The sequence below is a fragment of the Lolium rigidum genome, chromosome 1 (assembly GCF_022539505.1).
Source record: "Lolium rigidum isolate FL_2022 chromosome 1, APGP_CSIRO_Lrig_0.1, whole genome shotgun sequence".
Classification (NCBI taxonomy): Eukaryota; Viridiplantae; Streptophyta; class Magnoliopsida; order Poales; family Poaceae; genus Lolium; species Lolium rigidum.
In genome coordinates this window covers 302116413-302143761 of record NC_061508.1, presented here as the reverse complement: position 1 = coordinate 302143761, position 27349 = coordinate 302116413, and the positions used below count along the sequence as shown (strand labels likewise).

Below are 27349 nucleotides of genomic sequence, written 5' to 3'. Positions count from 1 at the left end.
CATGTTCTCCTTGGAGTCTCTCCATGGTTTCTTGCTCAAGCTTGGTCCATGGTTTCTGCCTTCTTTGTGATTTACCCTCATCTAGATATGGGCGATGAAGTTGCCTTGTGTCCCAAGGTGTCCTTGTGGTTTTTCTAGGAAAGGAAAAGGTTAAAAAGCGAGAAACAGGAAGGGGAAAGGCAGATGGGAAAAGGAGCCGATCAGTGCTTGTGTAAAGAGAAACGAACATGTTTCGGTTTGCTATTTGTCAAAAAATGGATGCCCAGTTGGAAGGCACTCCACTGACCAATAGACACTCCCTAATGAAATTACATACTACGGATTTCATGGGTAGGAGCAGGACAGACCCGGCGCAAGGACACAGACCCTACATCCTGAGAAGAGAGAAGCTTTTGCACAACTACATTCATGCTAGGCCTCCTGTCCGGGTTATCCTCCACGCACAACATTGCCACATCCACCATCGCGGCCGCCTGTAAGCGGTTGAAGTCGCCGAGCAACCGCGCATCCACGAACTTCTCCAGCCACGGCCCTGGTGTCGACCACTTACCTTGGCACTCTATTTTCCGCTCCTTGATCCACAACACGATCCCGTGTAAATCCACGCATGCATCCTCACCTTTCGGTGAATCTGCAGACGACCACTCGCTAGCCCTCTTCCCATGGAGGAGCACAACACCGAAGCTGTACACGTCAGCCTTCCAGGTGATCGGGAGGCTCAGCGCCCACTCAGGCGCGGCGTATTCTCGGGTAACCTGCACCCTGGATGGCGCCCTGCCGGTCTTGTCTTCCCGGCTCAGCAGCTTCACCAGTCCGAAGCCAGTGATCTTAGGCTCCAGGGCGACATCTAGCAGTATGTTCTGTGGCTTCACGTCGCCGTGCAAGATCCATGCCAACCCCTTTGCGACGCCGACGGCGATCTTGTACCTCGAGTGCCACCCTAGCCCGAGCTCCTCGGCAGTGCAGTTGAACAGGGCCTTGGCCAGCGAGCCGTTCTCAACGTGCTCCGAGACGAGGAGCCTATGCGAGCGCTCGGAGCAGAAGCCCCATACCCGTACAAGATTCATGTGGTTGACCTGTCCGATGACGCTCATCTCCGACCGGAACACCTGGTCGGCCTGCGGCGTGACCTCCGCCAGCCGCGTCACTGCGACATCTCGTCCGTCTTCTAATACTCCCTTGTACACCGGCCATGGTGCCTCACTACTGAGCTCCACTTCAAAATCGCAAGTAGCGTTCGAAAGCTCCTGGTACGTGAATCTCCTGAACTGACTCAACACCAACTTGTAACCTTCATCGTGGACGCGACTTATGGTGGCCCGGTCGGCTCGGAACATGAACAGGGACCCGACGACGATGACGATGGCTTCCACCGCGAACAAGCCAGCAAGGAAGCTGTAGACGTACACGAAGTTTATCTTGCCATCTCCAACATCCTTCAGGTAACGGGATGTGTAGTAGCTGCCGCTGGCGTTCTGTTCTTGCTTTGTGCAGGCGTGGCCATCGTAGCGCAAGCTCATCACCGACGACATGTTCAGATTCTTCCAGTCGCGGGCAGGCACCTTGAGGTACATGAACTGCTTGGGTTCGGGGCCCCGGCCGGTCCACAGAGCGACCTTGGGATAGCACTTGCCGTTGCCCCCTTTCTTGTACCCAAACCCCTCGCAGTTGCAGTCGTCGAGGCAGATTTGCCGGCATGCCTCGAAGCTGACGTTGAAGATCCCTGAATTCTTGTCAGCTAGTAATTTGAAGTCGAACCCCCAGTAGTCGACGTTGGGCAGCTCGACTAAGCGCACGTCCTCGCCGCACCGGAGGTCAAACAGACGCCGACAGTGTTGGAACTAATCTTGTTAGTAGTATTACGTTTAGATGATTAGTTAAGAGTCGTGCATGTACGTAGTACTAGCCGCAGTAGCATACGCATGTAGAATCGTGTTCACGTGTGTACCTGTGTTATCACCAGAATTTGACCGAGTCAGAGGTGGGCCGCGATCAAGATGGACTCGAAGAATATATATAGAAGAAATACGTGAATCGGCCTTTTATACCAAGTTGGGCTTAATTGCCTGTGTATCTGTAATATATTAGATCGCATCTCAGTTTAGAAGTTAAAATCTTACTCGTGCACGGTTTGGTGCACGCCCACATTAGAAAGTCCCCTGGACTATAAATATGTATCTAGGGTTTATGGAATAAACAACAACCAACGTTCAACCACAAACAAATCTCGGCGCATCGCCAACTCCTTCGTCTCGAGGGTTTCTACCGGTAAGCACCATGCTGCCTAGATCGCATCTTGCGATCTAGGCAGCACAAGCCTGCCTACGTTGTTCATGCGTTGCTCGTACTGAAGCCTTTTTGATGGCGAGCAACGTAGTTATCTTAGATATGTTAGGGTTAGCATTGTTCTTCATATTACATGCTATCGTAGTGCAACCCTTGCGTGTCTAGCCGCCCTTACACCTATCTTAGGTGTAGGGGCGGCACCCCGCTTGATCATTATTTAGTAGATCTGATCCGTTACGATTGCTCCTTGTTCTACAAGGATTAGTTTAATATCTGCAATAGTTAGGCCTTACAAAGAGGGGGAGGATCCAGCGGCACGTAGGGTGTCGTTCGTTGGCCCTAAACAGGATGTTCCGGGGATCAACCTCGTGTTGGTTTTTAGGCCTTGTTTAGGATCGGCTTACGATCACCGTGCGTGGCCGCGAGGCCCAACCTGGAGTAGGACGATCCGATTATGCGGTGAAAACCCTAAATCGTCGTAGATCTCATTAGCTTTATCTTGATCAAGCAGGACCACCATATATTCGGACACCTCGTCTGAATCATGGGTGGATCGGCTCTTTGAGCCGATTCACGGGATAACCTGAGAGCCGATCGAGGCTCGTATTTAACGTTTACGTGTGTGCCCTGCAGGAAACTAAGCGAGGCATCATCCACACCTTCCCGACCGGGTATAGGTCGGGTGGCACGCCCTTGTGATAAACATCGGACGTGCGACCGGGAGGCTTTGCGGGCCGTCGCTCCGAGGGACCCGGGGCCAGCCGCAGCCCTAGTTGTTCCCGGCTCTACCGTGTTGCCCGTCTCTGCCCGCTAGGGGGTTTCTGACGTCAACACATTCTGGCACGCCCGGTGGGACAACGTTCGACATCCACCACATCGCCATCTACATCCGAGATGGCGGAAGACACTCCGGTCACGTACGAGGATCTGCCTGACGAATTCAAGAAGAAACACGACGAGATCAAGGCAACCCTCGAAGCCGAGCTCATCGGCTCTTTCCACCGAACCCGCTCCCATGGCGTCAGGTGGAAGGGTTTCACACCTGAAGGCGCACTCGATGGAGTGGACCTGTCCGCCCCGTCAGAAGAACGCACCAGGTCGCTGAAGTACGAGGATCTACCCGAGGAGCTCAAAAGGAAACATGACGAGATCAAGGCAACCCTCGAAGCCGAATTCATCGGCTCCTCTGAGAAGACCCAGCCGCACGATATCAAGCTCGGTAGAGACTCACGTCCGTTACCTGGCGACAACATGGTGGATCTCAGCCACTCCATAGGCCAGCCAAAGTTCTCCTTTGGTGTCAACATGGCAGGGCTTGCAAGCCGCCATGGCAAAGATGAAGCAGAAAGCAGCCACCCCCGTGGCAAGGATGAAGAGGAGGCCGATCCACGCGACCGGCCCCAAGATGATGACAGACGGTACCTGACAGAGGAGGAAGTGAGAAGCGTGCGGTATCAACATCCACTCTCCGAGCATCTCCTCAACAAATATGAGCAGCAGTACGACCGACGTCGGCGCTACAACGTAAACAATGAGAGGAATTGTCGGTCCGATGCAGAGGTCAGGAGGTACCGTCAACATGATAGAAGCAACGACGGGTACAATCGTCGCGCTGAAGGAAGGTCAAGGGGGCAGGATTACATGGATAGGCACTGGGACTGTCCGTTCTTCAAACATTGCTGGGACTCAGGAATGAGCCGATTGCCAACAATCGAGAACTGCCCAGAATGCAAACAAAGGAAGAAGGATGCCGCTAACGTGTCCGTGTTCAGCCGTCTAGGGCCTCTCCCGCCTCGGAACAAGCATGCTGAGTCCGCTCGGGTGGAAGATCTCGAGGAACTAGAGGACGATGATGAAGAAGATAAATATCATCGGCCCAGGTGGTGCCCTGGTGGGCTCAGCCGTTCCCAAAAGCGAAGGGTTCAGCGTCTGCGTGGGTTGGAAGAAGCTGAAAGATTGTACCTGCACACGCTAAGGAAGGCACGGCCTGATCTGGCCACCAAAATTCAGCGAACCCTGGACGAAGAAGGTCGGCCACAAAGAAAAGAATGGCGCCCCAGGCAGAGGAAAGCCGATGATGATACATCGGCTGGCACAAACATGGTCTTCATACTTCCAACGGAGTTTAGCGCTCCAAGATTATATGAAGCACCTGTGGCGCAATTAGACTGCGGCCCACGGCCGGTCATCTTTGAGAAGCCGAAAGAAAGAAGTTACAGGCATCTGAAGGCCCTATACTTGCGAGGTTACATCAATGGGCAGCCTGTCAACAAGATGTTGGTGGACACCGGAGCGGCAGTTAACATTATGCCATACTCCATGCTACGTCGGTTGGGACGCTCCAGCTCGGATCTGATCAAGACCAACGTAACACTGAGCGATTTCAACGGCCAAGCATCTGACGCACAAGGTGTTCTGAATGTGGATCTGACCGTAGGAAGAAAAACTGTCCCTACGACGTTCTTTATCGTCGACAGCAAGAGTACCTACGCTGTCCTACTAGGGAGGGATTGGATCCACGCCAACTGTTGTATTCCATCCACGATGCACCAATGCCTGATACAGTGGGATGGAGATGAAGTAGAAGTCGTCCATGCGAGATGATTCGGTCGAGGTTTCAACGGCCGGCATGGACATTTGGGAGACATCGGGCCAAGAGCCGCTCTCGGGCATCAATGCGGACGACCGTGAGCGCATCGACGTGACAAAGAACGGGGTTAGGCTGGTTTTATCCACCGGCCCGACCGTGTAACAAAAGCAAATGTCGATGGATAAACGTGGCGAGACTGATCCTTGTGATCGGCCCCAAAAAATTTATGAAGAGACATCACAAAACCTTCACCGAGAAAGCAACGGGAGGCCGATTCCGAGCAATCGGCCAAAATTATCCTCACCATCCATTCTCGCCCGGGTTCAACATGTTATCCAACAGAGCCGATACCATCAATTCTCTTGACAGAATCGGCTCCGGGGGGCACCCAGGTGGATAAAACACGAGGATATGTAGTGGAAGGGTCTCATCCTTTGATGATGGGTATTGGAGTATGGGGGCCGATACATAAATCGGCCGAAAATTCAAATTTTTTTGGCACAATCGACTTGAGGATCAAGGGAGCAGGAACGTGACATCTTCTAGAACCAGGACTGCAGGATTGAGGATCGCAACCCTGACGAACGGCAAGGGCAGCATAAACGTGCAAGTCAGGGTAGGGATGAGCCTAACGAAGGGAGCATATCTCTTCTAAGATAGGAGAACAGCCGATGACGAAGCCATCGGCTGTCACGTTGCGACTCAGTAACTGTCACTTCCAGGGGTTGTTGCGCCCAGAGTTTGGAGGGCGTCAGAAATGCAAAGACATCCTCGCCGGAAGTTGCTGCAGCCTGCCGAAGATGATGAGCCGATCTGATCAGCAAGGCGCAAGGATTGAACTGAAGAAGCTCGGGGGGGCAGCTCGCCCGGAAGGTGCTCTGCTCTTGGGGCCCGATTCTGTCGGGATCGGCTTGGCCCTGCTCTATAAGTTGGAAACCAAGGATGGCTGAGTTGGTCGGCTCACTGCTGTCCTCACTCTGACTGAGGCTCGGGGGGCAGTTTACCCTGAAGTATCCTTTGCTACAGGAAGCCGATTTTGTTGGAATCGGCTGGCCCTGCATCACAGCTGGTCTGAAGAATGGGGCTGATATTGCATAATTATCAGTTTTCAGCATGCCAGTCGATTCAGCGACAAGCCCAGGGCTCTGTCGTAGACACCTTCCTGAAGCCAGATTGCCAGCCTGGTAGATGGGCTGGTTAGATTCATAATCTGGTTTAATGATCCCTTTTGGGCTGGTTAGATGGGCTGGTTAATACAAGTGCGCAAAGTTGCCAGGTTGCCAGTTCAGCAGTACTATCAGAGGAATGTTGGCATGCAAGTCAGCCGTGTCCATGGAGCTGTGGGTGATCATCCACCGTATCGACTGCCAACGGAAGAAAGGTGATCGGCTGGTGGCCCTGCAGGATAGCTCTCTTGGACGTGATTGAGCCCGCCCTGAAATGTCAATGATCTGGGAAACCGATTTGTTGGAATCGGCAGATGCGGCACCACAGTTGGGAGCTGGTGATGGTCCATTAGACTGGTCCATTTTTTATCCTCGCCTTGGCTGAGGCTCGGGGGGCAGCTCGCCCTCGAGGTTTAGCCGATTTTGTCGAAATCGGCTCACTCTTCATAACAGCTCGTTTGAAAGACGGTGGATTATTGCAGAAGGAAGCTGCCGGAGCTGAGTGAGTGGAATTTGGAGAGGATAATGCGGCAGAAGAATGTCTGAAATTTAAAATTAATAAGGAGACTGGACATTATTTCAGGAGTTTTGCCGCTAAGTTTAACATGCCGTCCTGTGAGATCTGCAAGTCCTAGGATTCGCGCGATTATGGCTTGGCCTTGTTTGACCGCGAGTTTGGGTCCGGGTGGATCTATCTCGAAATTTATCGTGAGGGACCGACGCGCTGCCGTCGGCTCACTGGGCTTCGACCAAATTGACAATCGGCAGAATCAGCACAAAGGACAATCGGCTAAATTATCCTAAGGGAAATCGGCAAAATCAAACTGGGGAATTTCTTCATTGATAAACCAGATTTCTTACACAAAAGAGCTGGTTGCTCTCAAAAGGGGATACATTGCCCCGTCTACTGCTACTGATCCTATGCTAAGGGCCCTATCTACGGGCCGTTGCTGCCCTCGTCGTCGCCGTCATCGCCGCTGTCGGCGCTGCTCCCGGCCGGCTCGTCGTCGCTGCTCCAGCGGCCGCCGGCAGGACCTTCGTTGTCCTCGTCTTCCTCGTCGTCGTCGTCGTCGTCGCTGTCGAAGTCACTCAGATTCCCCGGCCAGGGGCAATGGCGCTTGGCCGGCGGCTCGTCGGGGAAGCTGTCGTCGTCGTCCTCCTCCTCCTTCACCTCCTCGGAGGTGGTAAAGTCGTCCCAGGAGAAGCGATCGTCATCGCTCTCCTCCTCCGATTCCCCGTCGGCGTGGAAGCGGAGGTCACTCTCCCCATCCGTCGAGGATTTGTCATCCTCCGACCAGAGGGAGAAGTCATGGCTCGACTCCTCCCCGGCCTCAATAGCGCGGCGGATGTTGGCCGCGTGGACCGCCGCCGGGTTCGGCTCCGGCGTCGGCTCGCGAGACGAAGAGGACTGGGTGGAAAGATCCGACGAGGCGGAGGAGGAAGAAGACATTGTGGCAGAGGAGGGTTTTTTGGAAGTGCTAATGCGAAGAGTATGAAGAGGAGAACTGTTCGATGCGGTTAAATAAAAGGAGATGGGGATTTAGTTTTCGAGCGGTTTTCGAGGACATGGTGCCAAAACTGTCAAATCGTGCAGAGAAGTTGGGAAGGCAAGTCGTCATGATGAAGCATACTGCGACGGTTCTGCTCTGCCACGACATGACCCCTCGGAGGAAAAAACAGAGTGGTTTTGAAATTATCATTACCAAAACCAGGGGGGCATGTGTTATCACCAGAATTTGACCGAGTCAGAGGTGGGCCGCGATCAAGATGGACTCGAAGAATATATATAGAAGAAATACGTGAATCGGCCTTTTATACCAAGTTGGGCTTAATTGCTTGTGTATCTGTAATATATTAGATCGCATCTCAGTTTAGAAGTTAGAATCTTACTCGTGCACGGTTTGGTGCACGCCCACAGTAGAAAGTCCCCTGGACTATAAATATGTATCTAGGGTTTATGGAATAAACAACAACCAACGTTCAACCACAAACAAATCTCGGCGCATCGCCAACTCCTTCGTCTCGAGGGTTTCTACCGGTAAGCACCATGCTGCCTAGATCGCATCTTGCGATCTAGGCAGCACAAGCCTGCCTACGTTGTTCATGCGTTGCTCGTCATCGAAGCCTTTTTGATGGCGAGCAACGTAGTTATCTTAGATATGTTAGGGTTAGCATTGTTCTTCATATTACATGCTATCGTAGTGCAACCCTTGCGTGTCTAGCCGCCCTTACACCTATCTTAGGTGTAGGGGCGGCACCCCGCTTGATCATTATTTAGTAGATCTGATCCGTTACGATTGCTCCTTGTTCTACAAGGATTAGTTTAATATCCGCAATAGTTAGGCCTTACAAAGGGGGAGGATCCAGCGGCACGTAGGGTGTCGTTCGTTGGCCCTAAACAGGATGTTCCGGGATCAACCTCGTGTTGGTTTTTAGGCCTTGTTTAGGATCGGCTTACGATCACCGTGCGTGGCCGCGAGGCCCAACTCGGAGTAGGACGATCCGATTATGCGGTGAAAACCCTAAATCGTCGTAGATCTCATTAGCTTTATCTTGATCAAGCAGGACCACCATATATTCGGACACCTCGTCCGAATCATGGGTGGATCGGCTCTTTGAGCCGATTCACGGGATAACCTCGAGAGCCGATCGAGGCTCGTATTTAACGTTTACGTGTGTGCCCTGCAGGAAACTAAGCGAGGCATCATCCACACCTTCCTGACCAGGTATAGGTCAGCTGGCACGCCCTTGTGATAAACATCCGACGTGCGACCAGGAGGCTTTGCGGGCCGTCGCTCTGAGGGACTGGGGCCAGCCGCAGCCCTAGTTGTTCCCGGCTCTACCGTGTTGCCCGTCTCTGCCCGCCAGGGGGTTTCTGACGTCAACAACCTGCAAGATAGCATATTGTTAGTTAGTTAGACTAGTTAGCTGCACTACGGGAAAATCAGGCGCTGCCGTGCAGCCTATCTTTGCCGTGAGCTGCTGCACGGCAAAGATTTCTTTGCCGTGCGCAGCAAAAAGACCGCACGGCAACGTCAAAACGCACGGCAAAGTTTGGGAGCAGCGCACGGCAAAGAAACCAAGCACGGCAAAGAAAGACTTGGCGCACGGCAAAGCAGTATCTCACGGCAAAGTCTGGGAGCAGCGCACGGCAAAGATAGTAGGACGGCAAAGTCCCTGCAAGCCGCATGGCAAAGAAACAATGCACGGCAAAGGCCTGGGCACCGCCGTGTCCCGCCCCTTTGCCGTGCGGACAGACACGATTGCACGGCAAAGGGTCCTTTGCCGTGCGTCGCTCCCTTTGCCGTGCGCCAATATACATTTTATTTGTTTTTCTAACTATTTTATTTCATCTACTACTTATATTTATTTTGTTAATTAGTTTTTCTTTTTGATGACTATTTATTACACTATGTGCAATACAAAATTAGTCTCCATGCTCATCCCCCACATATATCAGGGTTCCGGTGCGGCGGCCGTCCCCCTCCTTCCCCCAAAAACAGCGGGACGGCGGGTCTACCCCCGTAGATTTCTCCGCGCGAGGGTGCAAAATGTACTTTTTCATTCTTTTAGGTTTGTTAGGGTTAGGTTTTAGGTCCACTTGCAAACTTTGGTGGCATTCCGGTGCTCCGGTGGTCATTCCCCCCTAAAAACGGCTGTCTGTGGGCCCCGGATGGTCTACCCCCCTAGATTTCTCCGCGCGAGGTTCCACCAATATACATTTTCATAGGTTTAGGTTTGTTTAGTCCATGGACATATGGAAAACCATGTGTGGCACCCTTTGGCACAGTCTAGCCCCCGATATACCCGCGGCGGGACACTTCACCGTACACGTCCAGGAATCTGTTAAGTGTTATCGCCCGAAGGTGAGGAATGTCAGACCGGGGATCCATGCCATGCACCATTTGGTGAATCACACCTTGCACCACACTTTCACACATACTATAGGTCCACATGCAAGATTTGGTGGGGTTCCGGTGTTCCGGTGGTCGTTCTCCCCCTCCTCCCCCCAAAACAACGGAACGTGTGCCCCGGCGGGTCTACCCCCCCTAGATTTCTCCGCGCGAGGGTGCACCAATGTACCTTTTCATTATTTTAGGTTTTTTTGGGACATATACACATGGAGAACCAAGATTGGGACCCTTTGGCACATATACCCCGTAGCTAGAGCCATTATCACACGATCGAGGGTGTGCCTAATCTACTGGTTAGGGTTAGGTGTAGGGTTAGGGCTAGGGTCTAGGGTGTAGGGCTAGGGTTTAGGTTAAAGGTAAGTATTTATGGTTAGGTATAGGTTTAGGGTTTAGGTTTAGGGTTAGGGTTGATGATGCATGGTTCTGCAGCTCCGGCGTCGTGGTTCAGGGTTTTAGAGGGGTTTAGTGCTTGAAGCCTCCCCAGTTTAGGGTTTAGGGTTTAGGGGAGCTACTTGTGCACCATTAGACCTTGCACCACACTTTGACACATATCGTAGGTCCACATGCAAGATTTGGTGGGGTTCCGGTGCTCCGGCGGTCGTTCTCCCCCTCCTCCCCCAAAACAGCGGAACGTGTGCCCCGGCGGGTCTACCCCCTAGATTTCTCCGCGCGAGGGTGCACCAATGTACCTTTTCATTCTTTTAGGTTTGTTTGGGACATATACACATGGAGAACCAAGATAGGGACCCTTTGGCACATATACCCCGCAGCTAGAGCCATTATCACACGATCGAGGGTGTGCCTGATCTACTGGTTAGGGTTAGGTGTAGGGTTAGCGCTAGGGTCTAGGGTGTAGGGCTAGGGTTTAGGTTAAAGGTAAGTATTTATGGTTAGGTATAGGTTTAGGGTTTAGGGTTAGGGTTAGGGTTGATGATGCATGGTTCTGCAGCTCCGGCGTCGTGGTTCAGGGTTTTAGAGGGGTTTAGTGCTTGAAGCCTCCCCAGTTTAGGGTTTAGGGTTTAGGGGAGCTACTTGTGCACCATTATACCTTGCACCACACTTTGACACATATCATAGGTCCACATGCAATATTTGGTGGGGTTCCGGTGCTCCGGCGGTCGTTCTCCCCCTCCTCCCCCAAAACAGCGGAACGTGTGCCCCGGCGGGTCTACCCCCCTAGATTTCTCCGCGCGAGGGTGCACCAATGTACCTTTTCATTCTTTTAGGTTTTTTTGGGACATATACACATGGAGAGCCAAGATTGGGACCCTTTGGCACATATACCCCGCAGCTAGAGCCATTATCACACGATCGAGGGTGTGCCTGATCTACTGGTTAGGGTTAGGTGTAGGGTTAGGGCTAGGGTCTAGGGTGTAGGGCTAGGGTTTAGGTTAAAGGTAAGTATTTATGGTTAGGTATAGGTTTAGGGTTTAGGGTTAGGGTTAGGGTTGATGATGCATGGTTCTGCAGCTCCGGCGTCGTGGTTCAGGGTTTTAGAGGGGTTTAGTGCTTGAAGCCTCCCCAGTTTAGGGTTTAGGGTTTAGGGGAGCTACTTGTGCACCATTAGACCTTGCACCACACTTTGACACATATCATAGGTCCACATGCAAGATTTGGTGGGGTTCCGGTGTTCCGGCGGTCGTTCTCCCCCTCCTCCCCCCAAAACAACGGAACGTGTGCCCCGGCGGGTCTACCCCCCCCTAGATTTCTCCGCGCAAGGGTGCACCAATGTACCTTTTCATTATTTTAGGTTTGTTTGGGACATATACACATGGAGAACCAAGATTGGGACCCTTTGGCACATATACCCCGTAGCTAGAGCCATTATCACACGATCGAGGGTGTGCCTGATCTACTAGTTAGGGTTAGGTGTAGGGTTAGGGCTAGGGTCTAGGGTGTAGGGCTAGGGTTTAGGTTAAAGGTAAGTATTTATGGTTAGGTATAGGTTTAGGGTTTAGGTTTAGGGTTAGGGTTGATGATGCATGGTTCTCGCAGCTCCGCGTCGTGGTTCAGGGTTTTAGAGGGGTTTAGTGCTTGAAGCCTCCCCAGTTTAGGGTTTAGGGTTTAGGGGAGCTACTTGTGCACCATTAGACCTTGCACCACACTTTGACACATATCATAGGTCCACATGCAATATTTGGTGGGGTTCCGGTGCTCCGGCGGTCGTTCTCCCCCTCCTCCCCCCAAAACAGCGGAACGTGTGCCCCGGCGGGTCTACCCCCTAGATTTCTCCGCGCGAGGGTGCACCAATGTACCTTTTCATTCTTTTAGGTTTGTTTGGGACATATACACATGGAGAACCAAGATTGGGACCCTTTGGCACATATACCCCGCAGCTAGAGCCATTATCACACGATCGAGGGTGTGCCTGATCTACTGGTTAGGGTTAGGTGTACGGTTAGCGCTAGGGTCTAGGGTGTAGGGCTAGGGTTTAGGTTAAAGGTAAGTATTTATGGTTAGGTATAGGTTTAGGGTTTAGGGTTAGGGTTAGGGTTGATGATGCATGGTTCTGCGACTCCGGCGTCGTGGTTCGGGGTTTTAGAGGGGTTTAGTGCTTGAAGCCTCCCGAGCTTAGGGTTTAGGGTTTAGGGGAGCTACTTTTGCACCATTAGACCTTGCACCACACTTTGACACATATCATAGGTCCACATGCAAGATTTGGTGGGGTTCCGGTGCTCCGGTGGTCGTTCTCCCCCTCCTCCCCCCAAAACAGCGGAACGTGTGCCCCGGCGGGTCTACCCCCTAGATTTCTCCGCGCGAGGGTGCACCAATGTACCTTTTCATTCTTTTAGGTTTGTTTGGGACATATACACATGGAGAACCAAGATTGGGACCCTTTGGCACATATACCCCGCAGCTAGAGCCATTATCACACGATCGAGGGTGTGCCTGATCTATCGGTTAGGGTTAGGTGTAGGGTTAGGGCTAGGGTCTAGGGTGTAGGGCTAGGGTTTAGGTTAAAGGTAAGTATTTATGGTTAGGTATAGGTTTAGGGTTTAGGGTTAGGGTTAGGGTTGATGATGCATGGTTCTGCAGCTCCGGCGTCGTGGTTCAGGGTTTTAGAGGGGTTTAGTGCTCGAATCCTCCCCGGTTTAGGGTTTAGGGTTTAGGGGAGCTACTTGTGCACCATTAGACCTTGCACCACACTTTGACACATATCATAGGTCCACATGCAAGATTTGGTGGGGTTCCGGTGTTCCGGCGGTCGTTCTCCCCCTCCTCCCCCCAAAACAACGGAACGTGTGCCCCGGCGGGTCTACCCCCCATAGATTTCTCCGCGCAAGGGTGCACCAATGTACCTTTTCATTATTTTAGGTTTGTTTGGGACATATACACATGGAGAACCAAGATTGGGACCCTTTGGCACATATACCCCGTAGCTAGAGCCATTATCACACGATCGAGGGTGTGCCTGATCTACTAGTTAGGGTTAGGTGTAGGGTTAGGGCTAGGGTCTAGGGTGTAGGGCTAGGGTTTAGGTTAAAGGTAAGTATTTATGGTTAGGTATAGGTTTAGGGTTTAGGTTTAGGGTTAGGGTTGATGATGCATGGTTCTGCAGCTCCGCGTCGTGGTTCGGGGTTTTAGAGGGGTTTAGTGCTTGAAGCCTCCCGAGTTTAGGGTTTAGGGTTTAGGGGAGCTACTTGTGCACCATTAGACCTTGCACCACACTTTGACACATATCATAGGTCCACATGCAATATTTGGTGGGGTTCCGGTGCTCCGGCGGTCGTTCTCCCCCTCCTCCCCCCAAAACAGCGGAACGTGTGCCCCGGCGGGTCTACCCCCCTAGATTTCTCCGCGCGAGGGTGCACCAATGTACCTTTTCATTCTTTTAGGTTTGTCTGGGACATATACACATGGAGAACCAAGATTGGGACCCTTTGGCACATATACCCCGCGACTAGAGCCATTATCACACGATCGAGGGTGTGCCCGATCTACTCGGTTAGGGTTAGGTGTACGGTTAGCGCTAGGGTCTAGGGTGTAGGGCTAGGGTTTAGGTTAAAGGTAAGTATTTATGGTTAGGTATAGGTTTAGGGTTTAGGGTTAGGGTTAGGGTTGATGATGCATGGTTCTGCAGCTCCGGCGTCGTGGTTCGGGGTTTTAGAGGGGTTTAGTGCTTGAAGCCTCCCCAGTTTAGGGTTTAGGGTTTAGGGGAGCTACTTGTGCACCATTAGACCTTGCACCACACTTTGACACATATCATAGGTCCACATGCAATATTTGGTGGGGTTCCGGTGCTCCGGTGGTCGTTCTCCCCCTCCTCCCCCCAAAACAAGCGGAACGTGTGCCCCGGCGGGTCTACCCCCTAGATTTCTCCGCGCAGGGTGCACCAATGTACCTTTTCATTCTTTTAGGTTTGTTTGGGACATATACACATGGAGAACCAAGATTGGGACCCTTTGGCACATATACCCCGCAGCTAGAGCCATTATCACACGATCGAGGGTGTGCCTGATCTACTGGTTAGGGTTAGGTGTAGGGTTAGGGCTAGGGTCTAGGGTGTAGGGCTAGGGTTTAGGTTAAAGGTAAGTATTTATGGTTAGGTATAGGTTTAGGGTTTAGGGTTAGGGTTAGGGTTGATGATGCATGGTTCGCAGCTCGGCGTCGTGGTTCGGGGTTTTAGAGGGGTTTAGTGCTCGAATCCTCCCCGAGTTTAGGGTTTAGGGTTTAGGGGAGCTACTTGTGCACCATTAGACCTTGCACCACACTTAGACACATATCATAGGTCCACATGCAAGATTTGGTGGGGTTCCGGTGCTCCGGCGGTCGTTCTCCCCTCCTCCCCCCAAAACAGCGGAACGTGTGCCCCGGCGGGTCTACCCCCTAGATTTCTCCGCGCGAGGGTGCACCAATGTACCTTTTCATTCTTTTAGGTTTGTTTGGGACATATACACATGGAGAACCAAGATTGGGACCCTTTGGCACATATACCCCGCAGCTAGAGCCATTATCACACGATCGAGGGTGTGCCTGATCTACTGGTTAGGGTTAGGTGTAGGGTTAGGGCTAGGGTCTAGGGTGTAGGGCTAGGGTTTAGGTTAAAGGTAAGTATTTATGGTTAGGTATAGGTTTAGGGTTTAGGGTTAGGGTTAGGGTTGATGATGCATGGTTCTGCAGCTCCGGCGTCGTGGTTCAGGGTTTTAGAGGGGTTTAGTGCTCGAATCCTCCCAGCTTAGGGTTTAGGGTTTAGGGGAGCTACTTGTGCACAATTAGACCTTGCACCACACTTTGACACATATCATAGGTCCACATGCAAGATTTGGTGGGGTTCCGGTGCTCCGGCGGTCGTTCTCCCCCTCCTCCCCCCAAAACAGCGGAACGTGTACCCCGGCGGGTCTACCCCCTAGATTTCTCCGCGCGAGGGTGCACCAATGTACTTTTTCATTCTTTTAGGTTTGTTTAGGACATATACACATGGAGAACCAAGATTGTTCTCCCCCTCCTCCCCAAATTAAAGAGCGGTATGTGTACGCCGGGGCACACATGTAGTTCCCCGGCCGGTGGATCTACCCTATAGATTACGCCGTGCGAGGTATGCGATCCCCTATAGCTTTAAGAAAACATGATAAGAACATTATAAAATATTATTAATGTTGGAAAAACAGGTTTAATTTAATTTGAAATAAAATTAAATGTTCAATCGAAATGGTAAAATTAAAAGAAAAATTTGCCGTGCAGTAGCGCACGGCAAAGAGCAACTTCGCACGGCAAAGGGGTCTTTGCCGTGTGGCATATCCTGGGCCGCACGGCAAAGAGGTCGCGCCGCACGGCAAAGCGCTTGCGCACGGCAAAGACTGTTTGCCGCACGGCAACATTTTCTTGCACGGCAAAGGCGGCTCCACTTATCCACTTCGGGCGCATCCCGACCGCACAACTCGCCCCCATCCACGCATCAGCTCGACCCGCGCCCGCGCCTCCCTTCCACGCCGCCGCCGCCGCCGGAGAACCTCCCCTGCTGCTGCCGCTCTCCCCGCCGTGCGCCCGTGCTGCTGCCGCTCTCCCCCTCCGCCTCCCTCCTCCCTCCTCCCTCCGCACGCCGCCCGTGCTGCCCCGCGCCATTGCCGCCGCGCGCCCGAGCTGCTGCTGCTCTCCCCCTCCGCTGCTGCGCCTATACTGCTTCTGCTCGCCCCTCCGCCCGCCGCCCGCCGCCCGTGCTGCTGCTGCTTTCCCCCTCCGCCCGCCGCCCGTGCTGCTGGCCGCCACCATCCTTGGAAGCTCCGGCCACCACCGGTATGTGGCCATTTTTTTCTTTTTGTAAATTTGCATGTTACTTAGGGCTTGTTTGATTTGTAGGGTAGGAAAATCCTATAGGATTTGGTTTGTACCAAACTTTGTTTGATTCAACCAAAGGAATTGTAAAAAGAGCTTGGAATGGATGCAAATATAATACTGCAGCAAACCATATACTCTATATATGCGCATACATGGTAATTATTAATAGCCCCTAATTGGTTTTTCTCGCTATGCAGGAGATGCTTCGAGGTGGACACGAGGGGCGGCGTCGCGGGGGTGTTTGACGGGGCGTTCCGGATCTTCTTCGGCGATTCTCTCAGAGGGTCGTTGATCTTCTTCGCTTGTTGTCGATCACCCTTCGAGGGTGAGAATCCGTTCGCCTCTCTTGTACCTAGGTTTTTCTTTGTGTCTAGATCACCAAGTCTGCCGTGATACCTAGGCGTCTCTTCCCGACCGTAAGGGTTACGCGGATAAATATGCATTAGTGGTCTCGCATATTATGAACCGTAACTCTTACGGCATTTATTGGGACAGCCGGCGGATGCGTAGTTGGGTACGTTCTCCCAGCTCTACCCCGATCCGAGACAGGATTTCGGTAGCGCCTCCCCGTTGTTCTCCGGATGCACACCCCTCTCGGCTTTTTGCCGAGACGTGTATCGGGAGAGCAGCGGGGAGGTGCCGCCGAAATTCTGTCTCGGATCGGGGTAGAGCTGGGAGAACGTACTCAATCTACGGATCCGGCGGCTGCTAGGAGCCCACCTAGTAGAGTTTCAGGTTGATGCACGCGTAAAAAAATAAAGATATGATGCATTTATTTCCTATTTGATATATAAATGCTATGTTCGCCTGTTTTATTGCTGATTAGAGGATGGGTAATCGTGGCTGGATGTACGATGGCAGAATCAGTCAGTGGAACTATACTGATGAATGGGGAGAAAAGACCGAGCAGTTTGTGGATAGGGCGTTTGCCATCCCTAGCAGACCTATAAGTGTTTGGTGCCCTTGTAGTAAGTGCGCTAACCGAAAGGCACAGGACAAGGAAACTATGAGTATGCACCCGATCAAGTTTGGGTTCACACCGTCCTACAGGATTTGGACTTACCATGGAGAAAAGGCAAAGAAACGTGCTAGGAAGGAGGTGCGGCAGATTCAACCTAGGGGGGAATATGACACTGGTTTTGATAGGTGCTTAGAAAACTTGGCTAATGGTAATGTGCCTGAAAGCCCTCATGTAGAGGTGGAGACACCTCAGGATGCGGAGACAAGTGAGGACCCGGATGAAAACACAAAGGAGTATTATGAGGCTCTGTTTGCTTCGCAGAAACCCCTACATGAAAATACAGAGGTTACCCAACTAGATGCCATCGCTCGCCTTATGGCCTTGAAGTGCCATAGGAACTTGTGCAGAGATGGGTTCGATGAACTTCTGGTCATCGTAGGCAGCCTTCTCGCCGAAAGGGCACCTCTTGCCGCAAAACTTCTACTATTCGACCAAATTGCTCGGTGACCTTAAGATGTCATCTCAGCAGATACACGCTTGTCCAAAGGGATGCATGCTATTCGGAGAGGAGCACGCCGACACAAATTATTGCATCAAATGCAATTCCTCTAGGTACTTTGAGGTAGACCGCAATGGTGATGGTCAGAAGAGGCAGACCACGGTTGCCAAGAATATCCTCCGCTATCTTCCAGTTCTACCGAGGATCCAGCGGCTCTTCATGACCGAGGATACTGCCCAACAGATGAGGTGGGCCGTGGAAGGAAACAAATACACCGACAAGATGATACATCCGTCGGATGGTACTGCATGGAAGAACTTTGTCAAGAAATTTCCACTGAAAGCAGGTGACCCGAGGAGCGTAGCGGCTTGCGATATCAACCGATGGGTTCAATCCATATGGTATGTCGGCTGCAGATATACAGCTTGTTGGCCAGTGTTTGTTATTCCCATGAACCTCCCCCGGCGTCCGCATGAGATCGGAGAACATGTTTGTGTCGATGATAATCCCGTGGCCCAAATACCCGGGTAAGAACATGAATGTGTACCTGGAACCGCTGGTGGATGACTTGGTTCGTGGCTGGGAAGGTCGCGGGATCCGAACATATGACGCATCAAAGCAGGAGTACTTCGATATGTATGTGTGGTACCACACGTCCCTGCATGACCTGCCAGCAAGTGCTTTGTTCTGCGGGTGGTGTACACATGGGAAGTGGCCTTGCCCACAGTGCAGGCAGGCCGTGACTTTCTTCTGGCTAAACAAGGGAGGCAAGTATTCATGCTTTGATGAAGCTCGACAGTTCCTTGAGCGGAGGCATGCATACAGGAGTGATGTAAAGAGCTTCAAGAAAGGCCGTGTTGTCCGTGGCCCGAAGCCAATTCCGAAGACCGGAACGGAAATCAAGGCCGAGTTAGATGCTCTTAAGCCTAGCCCTGATGGGAATGGTTTCTTGGGATATGGGGAGACACACCAATGGACTCACAAGCCGTGCTTATGGAAGCTCCCTTACTTTGAGTTTCTCGAGCTCCCGCATAACATTGATGTAATGCACACCGAGAAAAATATCGATGAAGCCATTTGGAGCACGATTGTGGACACCGAGAAGACGAAGGATAACATAAAGGCTCGAATTGATCAAGAAATGTGGTGCAATAGGCCGGAGTTGAACATGCAGCCACCTCATGGTGCCAAAAAACTTGGACTAAGCCACACGCTCCGTTCTGCCTCACAAAGGCCCAAAAAGGGAGGTCTTCCAATGGATGAAGGACTCCTTGTTTTTCCCTCGATGGGTTCGCAGCCAACTGGATGAGGGGTCTGAACATTGAAACGTTGCGAGTACAAGGGCTGAAGAGTCATGACTACCACATATGGCTTGAGCGGATAATGCCGGTGATGATTCGAGGCTATGTCCCTGAGAATACTTGGCGAGTGCTAGCGAGGTTGAGTTTTTTCTTCCGCCGATTTGTGCTAGGGAGTTAGACACTAAAGTGATTGAGAAGTCTGGATGAAGAGGCACCCGTGTTGCTTTGCGATCTAGAGAAGATCTTTCCTCCAGTGGTTCTTTAATCCGATGCAACATATGATCCTGAACCTCGCGGAGGAATGCTTAAAGGGGGCCGAATTGGGGCCGTTGGCGTTTGGTCCCGAGAGAGAAACACAAAAGCTTCGTCAAATGACCGGCAATAAATGCAAGATCGAAGCATCCATAGTCGAGGCAGTCCCGAACGTGGAGGTGGCAAACTTCACCACTAAGCACTATGATCCCAACATTCCCACAAAGCACAACCCGGTCCTCCGTTACAATGCCGCCAACAATGAAGAAGTACCCAAGCTTAGCATCTTCGTGGGGCTTGGTGGCAAGTCAAGTGGCTCGAAGCCGTACAGAACGAACCTGCAGGAGCGGACCTTGATCCACTCGTATGTCTTGAACACCATGGTCGAAGTGAAGCCGTACATCGAGTAAGTGTGAACCATTTAGTTATTCGCAAACATTCACTCGTATTTGCGTGGCTAACTCTTCCTCTTTTCATCGGTATAGGCAATTCAAGGCTATACATTGGAAGAATACCCACAGGGAGCCTACCCCGGAAGAATCCAAGCAAATTTTCGATAAGGGCGGCGGTTTCGGTTTCGAGTAGCTGGTTTTGTAATTTGGTACTATTCTATCCAAATTAGCTAGCACTTTCGACATTTATCGGTCATTTCTCGTTCTAAACTTCTCGTGCTAAACTTGTAGGCAAGAACCGACAAAGAGATGAAGTCGAGCTAAGAAAAATTGCTAGGGGCTTTGACCATTCCGTAGAAGCGTTCAACTCCTATGACGTGAACGGGTATCGCTTCCGCACCCATCAATACACAACAAGCCGGCCCAACGCGAAGACAATAAATAGTGGGGTGGTATGTCAAGGTGATGATGGGCTCCATTACTATGGAAGAGTCGAGGGTATATACGAGCTGAATTACGGGTTTCACAAAGGGCTAAATCCCGTCGTCTTCAAATGCCATTGGTTTGACCCACGTCGGGTGAGACGGGATCCTGAAATTGGGTTGGTCGAAGTTGAAAGGAACTCCGTTTATAAGGGAGAGGATGTGTACATCTTGGCAACCCAGGCCTTTCAAGTATTCTATCTCCCGTACGCGTGCGAAACCCAACAAAACGTCTACATGGATGGGATGTTGTGATGACGGTGCCTTCACGCAATAGGCCGCCCCCGCCAAACAAGGATGATTACCGCCGCGTAGACCCCTCAGCAAAGAGTGTCGAGTTTTATCAGGAAGAAGGGCTCCCCGGCCATTTCACAATCGGCTTGCCGACTATCGATGACATGGTCGTAGACGATGAACAAGAAGATGCGGGCATGGATGGAGACAATGCGAAGATGAAGCTGAGGATGTCCGTGCCCCGGAAGACCTGAGTTTGCTCGAGGCGTTCAAAGCAGGGATTGACCTCGATGCAGATGGACCACCTCCAGGTTTCATTGATGATTATTGGTTCGCCGAGCCCGATGACGATGAGGAGACACGCGGTCCAATCACGGATGGCGACACAGAGCTACCGATCTATGTAGTAGTAATTGTGAGGCTAGCCTATTTGTAATAACTCCGTGTAATAGAGATTGTCTAGCTAGGTTATTTGTAAGAACTCCGTGCTATGTTTGAGAGAACTCTATGGTAGCTATTTGTTGCTTCCACTAATTAATTAATGTTCATCCTTTTGCATTATTTGTTGCTTTCATTAATGTTCATCTACTTATATTTCTGTTGCTTTCACTAATATTTATCTCTTTACAATATTGCGTACTAATAAAGCACTCTCTTCATTTGTGTTTCCAGGTGATTGAAGCATGCCGCCAAAAAAAAGTGTGGCGGTCTTAAAAAGAAGCTCAAGGAATTGGTAGGTGTAGGGACTTCGAGGCGGGGCCGAGCTACTATCCCCTCCTAGCCCCCCTCATGTCGCTCCCACAGGGCGGCCGCGTAGGAAGAATCCGACGCGGGTACTCACTCCTAGTCCTAGCCCCACTCCCGCAGCCGATGATGATGATGAGGAGGAGGACCAGGAGCACCACGGGGGTGGGGAACACCAGGAGGAGGAGGGGGGTGGGGAGGACCGAGGAGGAGGAGGGGGTGGGGAGGACCAGGAGGAGGAGGGGGACGAGGAGGACCTCTCGGAGGATGAGGGGTTGGGGAACTTAGTGTTCGATCCCGATCCAAGCCTAGAGTGGTGTGAGCCGGAGGATTACCGAGTACGTTCCAGCTGTGGAGAGGCTGAGGCCACGTGATAGGAAGCCATATCGGCGTGGGATAACACAGCTCCCCTCGCTGAAGAGCTGGCGCTACAGGCACGTTGTTCTACAGCCCTATGGAAGGAGGTACATGTTAATTTTTGGCACTTCGTTATCGCAATTTTGTCATTATCAAAATTATTATCACATACATATTGATGTTGTCGTTTCATGGTGCAGCTCGTTCCAGTTTGAAGACCCGACGCGAGACCGCCACGTGGGTACTCGAACATCCTTGGGGGCCTACTTAGATGGTATTTCCCTGGGATAGTCAATCTCCCTACCGGTGGCTGCGACGTAGCTTGGAGGTGGGCGCACTACAGCCTCGCGGAAGATCCTCTTGGCCGCGGCACCGCGGCGGATTTGGTTGTTGCCAAATTCTGGGTACGTGACTTTTGACTTCTTACCATTCATACACTCTCCTTGGTTCACAATAATTGCACTAATGCCCCTTGTTTTACCTATGTGCATGGTTGCAGAAATACTTCAAGAGGGCCGAGGGCAAGGAGAATGCGTGCGATGATGTCCTACACCAGCTTGCAAGGAAGAGGGTGACTGGCATGCACTACGAGGCACGTGTTCAATGCGTCCGCGACTGGCACGCCGACCGCTTCGTCCACATGAGTAAGGAGGACGCTCGCGACACGCTCATGCAGCCGTGGCAGTACTTGCAGGTATTTGCATTTATGTGTTATTGATTTCTTTATCGCCATGTAGTTTATTTTACCATAATGGGTTTATCTTGTGCATGTAGAACCCTCCTCGGTACGTCGGCAACGACGATAGGTGCTTTCGTGCGATGGTCATGTGGTGGACATGCCCCCGGTACCTCAAGAAGCACGAGGAGGGCAAGAAGAAGCGGGCAGAGATGCGAGGTGGATCGCATATCCAAGGCAGCATCCCCATCTCTCTTCACCTGCGGAAGGAGGTGAGCAAATTAATGGTTCCTTCATTCTTTGAATTCATGTTATATATTTGTTAACTCCGCAAGGGTGTGTCACTTCACTCAATTACATGTTCTCTTTTGCAGGAAGTCAGGACAGGAGCGAAGCCTAACGTCTTTGTCGTGCTAAAGAAGATGAAGCAAAGGAAGACGCCTGATCCCGAGACGGGGTCCGTGTGGGTTAACCCGCAATCCGAGACCCGGTGCACGTCGTATGTCTCCAAGTTCAAGCAGAAGCACGGCGAGGACGCCAACCCGCAGGCTGAGGACTTTGACCCCGAGGTCGCGGTGCTTGCGGGAGAAGGCTTGAAGCATGGCCGCCTATGGTTTGGTGACGGGTGCGTCGACCCAGCCGAGGGTTCCCTCTCTCCGCCGGATCCGTCGTGGTCGTAAGAGCGGCCAGCCCGAGGTAGAGCCCCGGCCACGGGCTTCGGATCTAGGCTGTCGAGCGGTTACGGGTATGTTCTTCCTCGGGTCTCTACATTTCCTTTACATGCTTTCCATTGAAATGTTAATGACATCGCGGCAACACAACGTAGGAGGAGATGGCAGCGAAGGAGCAGGCGGCCCAGGAGCACGCACGGAACATGGAGCGGCAGATTCTGGAGTATCAGCAGCAGCAGACACAGATGATGCAGCAGATGCAACAGCAGCAGCAGATGATGCAGCAGCAGCAGGCACAGATGAGCTGGCTCATGAGCCAGACGGCTCTGTCTTCTCCACCGGGGAGTCTTCCTCCTCCACCTTACTCCCTGCCGTGGATGCCGCCACCGCCCACTCATACCCCGGGGACACCTATCACCGTCAACAACATGAACATCATCCGGAGCATGAACCTCGGTGAGTCCTCCTACGCTTGTGCCCAACCCGCTACTTGTGCTTGTTCAAGTGTTCAATATGCAAATGCAAATATTCATTCCATAAACCTGCTTATAGATTGTATGTCACAAGGCAATGACAATGAGGCCGGCGGAAGCGGAGGAGGACAAGGTTGATGGCATGGTCTTCGTGCACGCGTCGTCGTTGTAATGGATTGTTCGCACTTGTTATGGATTGTAATAATGGACATTGCTATGCATGAACTATGTGTGCTCGATGTGGACTCTATGTAACGGATTGTATGCATGAACTATGTGTGCTCGATGTATTTGTGGTGTTGTTGATGTGTTTGGTGATGCTATGGTGAATATATATGTTGTATATGTTATATATATGTGAAATGCAATTTTGAAATGCAGGGATTAAAGAAAAACAGAAAAAAATGAAAAAACCAGGGCCTTTGCCGTGTGTATGCACACGGCAAAGGACTTTTGGTCACTTTGCCGTGTGCATACACACGGCAAAGGGCCACGTGTCGCCCACCTGTAGACCTGGTATGCTGCTCTGCGTGCCTGGAGGGACTTTTGCCGTGCGGGCTGGGGCGTGGCCGCACGGCAAAGTGTGGCCGCACGGCAAAGGGTGGCCGCACGGCAAAGAATCTGCCGCACGGCAACGAGGCGCACGCACGGCAACGATGGCTCGCACGGCAAAGCGGCTGCCGCACGGCAACGCAACGAGCGCACGGAAAAGCCCTTTGCCGTGCATGTTGGTCATGCGCACGGCAATGTTGTCTTTGCCGTCGGAGACTATGCCGTGCAGACGTTGCCGTGCGTCGACGCACGGCAAAGCCTTTGCCGTGCAAAATAGGCTCTTTGCCGTGCGATCGGCCGCACGGCAGCGCCTGTCTTTCCCGTAGTGCTGGGTGCTTATCTAGTTGTTTGGTCGAGTCGTGCGTGGCCGTTGAGAACGTGTGCGTGTAGTTAGCTAGTGGAGAGATTAGTGGATCAAGTAGTTAGTAGCTTGACCATGTGTGCGTGGGTGTGTACTTCCACTGCTATTTAAGGACATGTAATCAGCTGAGTTAAGTTAACTAGAAGTGCAGAAAAGATGTAGCATGTGTGGTTGCCAAGCGAGTCTCATGGCAAAGCTGTTTGGTTCCTCCTTGGCTTATGCGTGTGTGTAGAGTTTCTCAGTGTGTGTCCGTGAGAGAGTGTTGAGAGGTAGAAGAAGATGATCAGGGAGCTGCAAGGTGCAGCTCCTACAGACAGCCCTTGCTCCAGTCTGCGGGGTCGGCGGGCACGAACCCCTCGGGGCACGCACACGCCGGCCCGTCCAGCAGGTACGTGCACACACCGTAGCGGCCGCATATACCGTGCACGCCGCACGGCCGCAGGATCGCCGCCCAGGTGGCGCGCCATGTGCCGCCGCCCGCTACATCAAGGCTGTACGCGCGGAGGTTCCCGTCGTAGTCCAGCGTGAGCCGCCGCGTAACGCCGGGCCCCACGTCGGAGGCCTCGAACCGCAGCCCGTCGCTGGAGGAGAAGCGGCCGCGCTCGTCGAGGCTGGCGAGCCGGGTGCTGTTGAAGGCCATCCGGCCGTTTTCGTACCAGGTCTTGAAGGCGTTGGGCCAGTAGTTGAGGTTGGTCTCTGGGCCGTCGTACATGATGGTGAGGATGTTGAAGCTGTCGAAGTAGAGGATGTAGTAGCCGGAGGAGGTGGCGCCCCTGGACCTTGCGGACACGATCCGGCTACGCCGCGTGATGAGCTGCCCCGGGAGGAGCGTGTCGGTGGGCCAGTCGAAGCTCTGCCACAGTGTGCGGCCGGCGGCGTCCGACATGACGAGGTTGCCGGTGTCGAGCAGCTGCGCGCGGTCGGCGCCGGTGCCGCTCGTGCTGGTGCTCCACACGGTTCGGCCGTCGAAGTCTTGCAGCACGAGGGAGCCGTCCCCGAGGAGCTCGGCGCGGGAGCCCATGCCGTTCACGGGGGCGTCGCGCCTGGCCGCCCACGCGAGAGTGTGAGGATCGGCGGAGGCAGTGAACCAGATGGCGAGAACGTAGGCGATCGTAGCGACGCGGTGGAAGCCACACGAGAAGTCGCCGTTCGGCGATACCAGAGCGTCGTTGCCGCCGACGATGATGGAATCGCCGCGCCACAGGTTGCTCCTCCTCCGGTGCTGGCCGCTTGCCGCAAGAGCGACAGGAGGCCAGGTCGTAGTGGTGATCAGCAAGACGAAGGCCAAGCAGGTGAGAATCGTGAGCCCGCTCATCATTGCCACGGCGATGCGAGTGTGCTGAGCTTTAGACAGGAGTGTATATTATATAGCGTAGTAGTATGTTGCAAACTTCGTTGACTCTTCTATTTTAGCTCCCGGGAAACATCTAAATGAGTTTGAGTAAAATACATGGGACGTCACTCAACTTGACTATGTCATTTCAGTCACTTTCTTTCTCAGCAGCCTGGCTAGTTAATAGGTAGCGGGCTTTCTTGAAGACCAGACTTACATGGACTGGAGGGTAGCGGGCTGACTGATAGCACAACTAAGAAGGATGAATCAGTTCCATCATTACATTCTTGGACGCATGGAAGTTCATAGCAGCCACGCTTACAAGTCAACAAGAGCGGTAAGAATACTGTTATCTTGCTCAGCCACAACTTTTCCTACGCTACAACAGCATAAAATCAACTAATATTATACCTCAGCTAACTTTATATATTTTTGCCATGATATCATCCTCAATGTGTTGAAGTGTTAACTATTTATTTTATATGTATATTGTCTCCTCATATGTATCACATTCATTGAAAGACATCTATATATTTCAAAGTTGTTTTTTTGAAAATTGCTGAAGGTGTATCTTTGGCATCTACTTTAATATGTATGTGTTTATGTTGCATAAAAATAAGAAATGGACTATGAAATATTATATAAATGAAATTTAATGATATTGATTTATTTAACAACTAGCATGGTGGCCCTCGCAAACGTGAGAGCAATATCTAAGAGTTTCTCAAAAATATTTTTATAGTGCTATAAATTTGTATGCATGTTTATAATTAGCATGGTTTGTAAGAATATATTATACCTGGGTAATTAATTTTCTCATGAGATAAAACAATGGATCAATTATGATATGTGCATTTAATTCGTACATGGTGATATAAAATAAGTACATAGAATTTCTTTATATTTCAAGTAAGGATGCAGCTTTTATTGATGCTAGTTCAGTGTGAGGATAAAAATCAAATTATACTCATCGATCTTAAATCGATTTAGGGTAAACAATATTTATGTTAAGGCCTTAATTTAATTTCATGTTAATGTTGCTTAATTACAGTTATTGTAATCAATTAGTCATGCTCCATTATAATTATGTTACATTAGGCTGATAGTACGGATGATGTTGGGAAGTTACGAAAATATGTTGGTTCATGTTTGTTAATAAGGTCCAAAAAATAATTGAGAATTCATCGTTTCTTCAGTTCTCCATCCTTACCACTTGGCTGTGAACTATCTGTAATTAAACATCACTTGAAGCGCTACATTAAGTTTTAATATAGTTAGAAATCTTAAGGAATATATAATTGTGCACCCTCCATTAAAGGTATTACATTTGTAGTATTTTAAAATCAAATTCACCTTCTTTTCCTCTAATAACTTTTTCCCACCGGTTCTCTAAATTCATCACTTTGGTTGTGAACGAGGACTAACTAAAAACCACTTGAAGCACTTAATTAAGTTGAATATATTGTTGGGAAAATCTATAGTTATACAACTTCCATTAATAGATAAAGGTATAATAGTTATAGTATTTGTAAAATCACTTTCAAGGTTTAACGATAAATTGGATATTATTTTTTAATACCTCGTCCATAGTAACTGTTAAGAGTTTGGTTTGAATTCTTTAAATTTAAACTAAAATCATGACACTTATTATGGATCGGAGGGAGTAGTTAAAAGCACAACCGTGACTATTTTTTCTCGTCATGTATGTATAGTAACCTTAAATTATACAACTCTATTTAGTATGTCTCATGTGTGGTGAACTTTATCTGGAAGTAAACATAATCATTAGACCAGTCAAAAGAAATATAGCGCTAGTCTTTAACTTTCAC

At 51.1% G+C, this 27349-nt stretch overlaps 1 pseudogene; it reads right to left on the bottom strand.

Annotated features, from left to right (window-relative positions):
• Positions 1 to 308: 308 nt before the first annotated feature.
• Positions 309 to 25505, bottom strand: LOC124660804 (annotated as a pseudogene).
• Positions 25506 to 27349: the final 1844 nt, after the last annotated feature.